This window comes from Montipora foliosa, chromosome 12 (assembly GCF_036669935.1).
Source record: "Montipora foliosa isolate CH-2021 chromosome 12, ASM3666993v2, whole genome shotgun sequence".
Taxonomy (NCBI): domain Eukaryota; kingdom Metazoa; phylum Cnidaria; class Anthozoa; order Scleractinia; family Acroporidae; genus Montipora; species Montipora foliosa.
In genome coordinates, this window is record NC_090880.1 from 13,344,964 (window position 1) to 13,350,651 (window position 5,688).

A 5,688-nucleotide genomic window follows, 5' to 3' on the forward strand; every position below is an offset into this window, starting at 1 on the left:
AAGTAGCGAATTTTCGAGGTAACCAAACGAAAATTCGAGATAACAAAATTCGAAGCAGCGAATGTTTGTGACATGAATCGGCGGCCGCCATCAACAACATCGCTGAACAAGCGTATGTACGTGTAAATAAACGCGTTAGGGTTAAGGTAAATAAAGTCGTATCAAAAATAGATTCAATGATCCGACAGTTTAATCGGCTATTTCCAACGAAAAAGAAATGATTGCCTCACACAACAAAAATTGCGATTGCTTCACGAACAAGAGTTTGTTGTAGAGCTTACACATTGTGAAATGACGGCAGAAAAGAATCATCGCGGCAAATTCGAACTTGGCAAATTTTTGACCAGAAAATACGTGGGAATGTTCGAGAAGAGCAAATAAAGAGCGAAATTTCGCTTAATTTGTTTAGGTCATTTATCGAACAGAGCAATATTGGCAAAAATTCGAAGTCAATTTTCGTTCCGAGGGAATTTTCGTTCAAAATTTGGCGTAGTTGGAAACAATAGGCCTTGAGAATTATCATGACTTTTGATTGAAAATTCGCTTCCATCGAAAATGCGATATTTTTTTGTCGAAAAGCCAGGAAAAGCCGCGAATTTCGGCAAAATACGTTTGCATTACTTTTGCACAATACTGTATTCTGCGGGATTTTGCAGCTATTTCCGCGCAGGTAAGTCGGCCCTCACTCGGCTTTGGGAGTAGCGTGTTATACTTGGTTTTTAACGAGCGTTTTGGTGCAGGTGTCGTGCAATTTCACTCACTTCATGTCTGTTTATGCGGTGCTCGATTTTACTTTTGCTGACATGCTCTTTTGTTTGGTATAACACGCTCTATTGTTTACAACTTGTAGTATCAGACACAAGAAAATTTTAATGAGGCGTGCATTACAACACGGCACTCCCGTGTTAAAAAAAATTTCTGTTGTCTAGCGTGCGAAAAAAGGGGGCCCGTGTCATCACCTTTTCGTTGGTTTTCCCCTGGACGGTCACATATTTTCTTAACAATGGTGCTCCGCGCGCGTCTTCTGTGCGCCGGAGCTCCACTAAAAAATCTACTCGAGTGCTGCAGTTCAATACAGTATGTTGCCCAGTATCTGGACACTTCAGTTTAGAAATGTTGTAACTTTCCTTCCTTAGTCGCAAGAGTTCTGTAATTTGGCCCAGAGACAATATATTTAGTCTGTAATATGACGAAAAAAAGATTAGGGTTTTTTACCTTCGTATCCGTTGTGAGATTAATATTTTTGCAGAGCTCGAATGTTGCCCAGTATCCGGACACTACAAGAACAACGTAATTAAACATAAATTTGGACAGGAAAGCGACTTTAAAGCCCATCTTGCTCTTGCAAAGTAGTCTGGCATCCAACTCAAAAAATATAAATCGGCTTGGGAACCTAGCATCTTGAAACAGAACATAATAAATTACTAGGGTATGGTGGGGAGAACTAAGCGAGCAGCTGATCAAGGGTAGTCTAGGGCTGTGAAGAGAAAAGACGAAAAAAGAAACTAACAAAAGCGATTTATTGTTGTTCTTTTCCCTATAACATCCTTCTCAAATGTTTATGTTAAATAGGCATTAATTTTAATGACACTTTTCTCAGGCATTTCCTCTACAGCGGCACGCACTTTTCCCAGGACTCATTGATGATCACTCTTGACTTGTATTCTGTAAGAGCATGGTATAACCACACTGCCTCCAGGGGATTGATAGTGTGGCCATGGAGGGAAACTCTTACAGAGAATACCGGTTTGTTCACTGAAACGCAACAACTTTTAATTAAAATGTATATTCAGAGAAAATTTAAAGAAAGGAAAGGAATATAACTGATTAATGTACCACCCAATACATTGTACATTACTGGACGCCAGAAGCTCATAAAACATGAAGACAGTCCTTTTGGAACTCTTCCTATCGGGAGGCCAGCAATTGTTCTGACTCTTTCTCCACGTTTCTCATCTGTTACATGGTTCCATAAAGAGCTAGGGATGTTCTCGATTTCTGGTACCCACACCAAACATGCATGAGGATTTAAACAGCTACTGACAACAAATATCTCCAACCTGTAACTCAGTATTATTTGAAACCACCCTTTAAAAACGCCGGGGAGGCTGGCAAAATACCTTTCTAATGCATTTCTTTCGCATCTTGTTCACGGCTTCGGGAATCTCACTAATAGTTAGAATTAGGAATAGGTCAAGGTCAAGCTTACAAAATTGTTTTTTACAGTTCGTTCTTTAAACCACTGTTCTTATTACATGCACTGATGACAAACAAACGGTTTACATCAAGCCCGATAGGAATGCAGCAGATGTGCATCCACGATTTACAGGAACCGCACTGGACCCATGGATTATTTTCCACATCACTGAGAAAATATTCCTGCGAGCAAATGTTGCAAATGTCGTCTTCTTCATTGGTTACAGCAGAAGAGGTACTCTCCGTGCACTGTTGCTGCCGCCATAGCTTGCCTTTAGCTCTAGGAGTTTGACTTCTTTTTGTTACCTTCCCAGTCTTCCTTGTTCTCTCATTGCTTGCATTTTTGTTCGCTTTTTGTTTTTTCTTTTTTTCTTCTCTTTCTAACTGCTTCCGAACTTTCTCTTCCTCAATTCTCTTTCGTTTTTCTTCCTTCTTCGCTTCCTTATCTCTCATCTTCTTTTGTTTTTCTGTCAACTGACGTGCTTTTTTGAGCTTTTCATCAAGTAGTAGCTGCATTGCCTCAGGGCCACTGACAAAGTTGGGGAGGGTTCTCTTTAAATTCTTCCTCTTCAGAGGACCTTTTGGTTCAAGGGTGGGATATGTCAGGATCTCTTTTAACACCTCACCCGAGGAATTTAACTGACTGGAGGTTGTCTCCCTTGTTTGAAACACCATGTAACCTCTAAGGTCTGGTTCGGAGGCTTCGTTTGCACTGTTTGTTGACTTCGTTTGCTGGCTAGACAAGCTAGAGTCGGTGTAAAGCCGTGAAGGTTGGGCTCTCGTCCAGGTCATAATTTTCTTCCATTCTACGACGGTATTTTTTTCTCACCGGAGTAGACAGAGTAGCTTCCAGGGCATCAAATGCTTGAACTGTAGCGGTTGATTGGGTGGAACCTGTCTCAGGTGAATCTTCCTCGTTGGATGGTTTGGTAGAAGGAACTAGCACCTCCCCTGAGGCCTGGTTTCTGTTAAGCGGATATACACCAGACTTGCGAAATGCACTAACAAAAACAGAAGGGCTCATGACGTCCTCCCAAGTCCCTTTAAAGACTGAGCAGAAATTCCTCTTGTTGATGTCACTGTTTGGGTTCCGCTGACTGAATTCTCTAACTGATTTATACCAGCTCTTCTTCATGGGTCCGAAGAGACCAACATCAGCAGGTTGAAGGAGGTGAGTCGCGTTTTTGAGAAGAGCATACAAACAAATTCCATTCTTCTGCGCTAGCTGGAATGTCTCAAGATCAAGATGAGCCTCGCTGGTGGAAGGTTTGGGATGAAATGATTCGCAAACCACATGTAAAATGTTTGCATATCCATGTATCCGGTTTCTGTCATAGAAAAAATACTTCCTTCAACACCTCCCTCTAAGGGGTTGAAAGTCACCGGGACGCGCTTTCCAGGGAAGATGAAGTATGGCGACATCCACTGTCCACATGCATTGAAACAAGGTAACATCGTGATGTGCTCTCTACTTCCTGAAAGGACGCGGTAGGGTGTGTGTTTCCGGGTAGATGGTCCAATTACTGTTCCAGCCCTCCCTTGTAGGTCTAACCCAGTCTCGTCGCAATTCCAGATTTGAGAAGGGCAATTTGCGAGACCTTTTTCAATTAGAAATGCTTAAATCTGTAAACCAGGTATCTACAGCATCCTTAGATATACTAGCCCTTTTCTTCTCTACAGGTCGTGCCTTGCAAAGTTGTACTTTAGGGTTGCGCTTGATGAAACTTCGAAACCACTTGTTTCCAGGCTTGTTGTCTTTAAAAGGTGTGGTCCTTCCATCTTTGTCAAGGAATTTTTTCACTGCTTTAAGGAAACCATCCTTCAACAAGCCAAAACCACGGTTTGCCAGCTCAATCAGCCAATCTGCGAATTGGTTTTCGTCAGCTTTGGTTAGAACTGGAGAAGGCCCCTTCTGGCGGTCAAAGTTCACACTCCCATTTAGCCTGTCATGCAGAGTTGATTTCTTTAGTTCCCACTTTTCCTCTCACATCTTTCATCGCGTTTAGAAATTTTTCGGACCGTTGCAACACCATTCTACAGTCACAACAGAGAGATTTGTATGAGAATTCTTGGTTCAACCATTATCGCTTCCGGTTATAGTCGTTTTACGAAATGCAGTCATGTGAAACAAACAAAATATTTCACCTCCACAAGTGCGTGATAAAAATTTCTGTGAGGAGTTGAGTAAAGTTACATTACACAAATGAATATATTTATCCTAAGCTATGGTTATAGTTATGGATATGAAATAAGTCTTGTCCGGATAGTGTACGCAGCTAATTCAAGGATTTTGCACGACAAAGAAAACACTGTCCAAATACTGGGTATCCGCTATCCAAAACTTAGTTAATGTTTATGGCCTCCGTTATTTCAAACCAGTAACATTTTAAAGCTAATTGTTGAATTTTTTTGAAAATTTAACTTTAAGTATCCTAACCTCAAATATTTTAAAATTTCTTTGAAACTATCACATTTTACAAGCCTATATTTGAACAGCACTAGGTTTACTGTGCAGTAAACATCGTAAATATTAGTCATGAAAATTTGACTCACCTGAACAGAACGGTGCCTTCTGCAACTGTTTCTCAAGCTGTGAGCCCGCCAAAACTTGCATTTCAAAGCTGAAATGTTCGGCTTTCTTTCGGAATACTTCATTTACCGAAAATTAAGAAGGATGCCGGAAAAATTGAGTTTTCGTTTTAAGTGTCCGGATACTGGGCAACATACTGTACCACCTAACAACTCAGTGCCTTCTGTTTTTGTGTAACATGTACTACAGGCAACCCAATTTACGCTCATGGAGTGTCTAGTTTCTCAATCTTGTTCCCAAGATCTCTTATATCTCTATGTTATAGAGTCAGTTAAACTGAAGGCTTCAAAAAATTCAAATCATTTGTGCAATATAGTATCTCAATGCAAAGCTATGGGTTTCCAGGGCTACATATTTGATACCGTACGTAAAATTTAGAAATTTGCGGAGTCCCTGCGCCAACCTCACGATATCGTTTGGATGCTATCTTGTTTGTATGTGCAACAACCGTGGCCGCTGACCATCCATTCGACTCTCTTTTTCATGCCATGAGCACGCAATTTTCAGGGCGTCCCTGTAGAAGCGATCAGGTGTGCAGATTTTGCGGCTCAGGTTGACGTGGCATATTTTTTGGTTACGATTTGAACTGATAGAAGAGACCATATAGCTTGAGAAATTATGAAAGCTAGCAGTATGCAGTCGAAATGTAGTGATTAAGGCGACAACATGGCAAAAATATAATACTTTATTAGTATAACTTGTATTTATAGTTTACAGGATGAACAACAACTCGAAATTAAGGGGCAGATATTGTGTTGTAGGGGGCCAAACAGTTGACAAAAACTTGACAAAGAAAAAATAAAAACGAAATACGTACGTTCGTCTGATCCAACTTCGTTTTTGATTTGCTACTCATCTAGAAGAGAAATGTACATTTTAACAACTTTAGAAATTAAATTGGT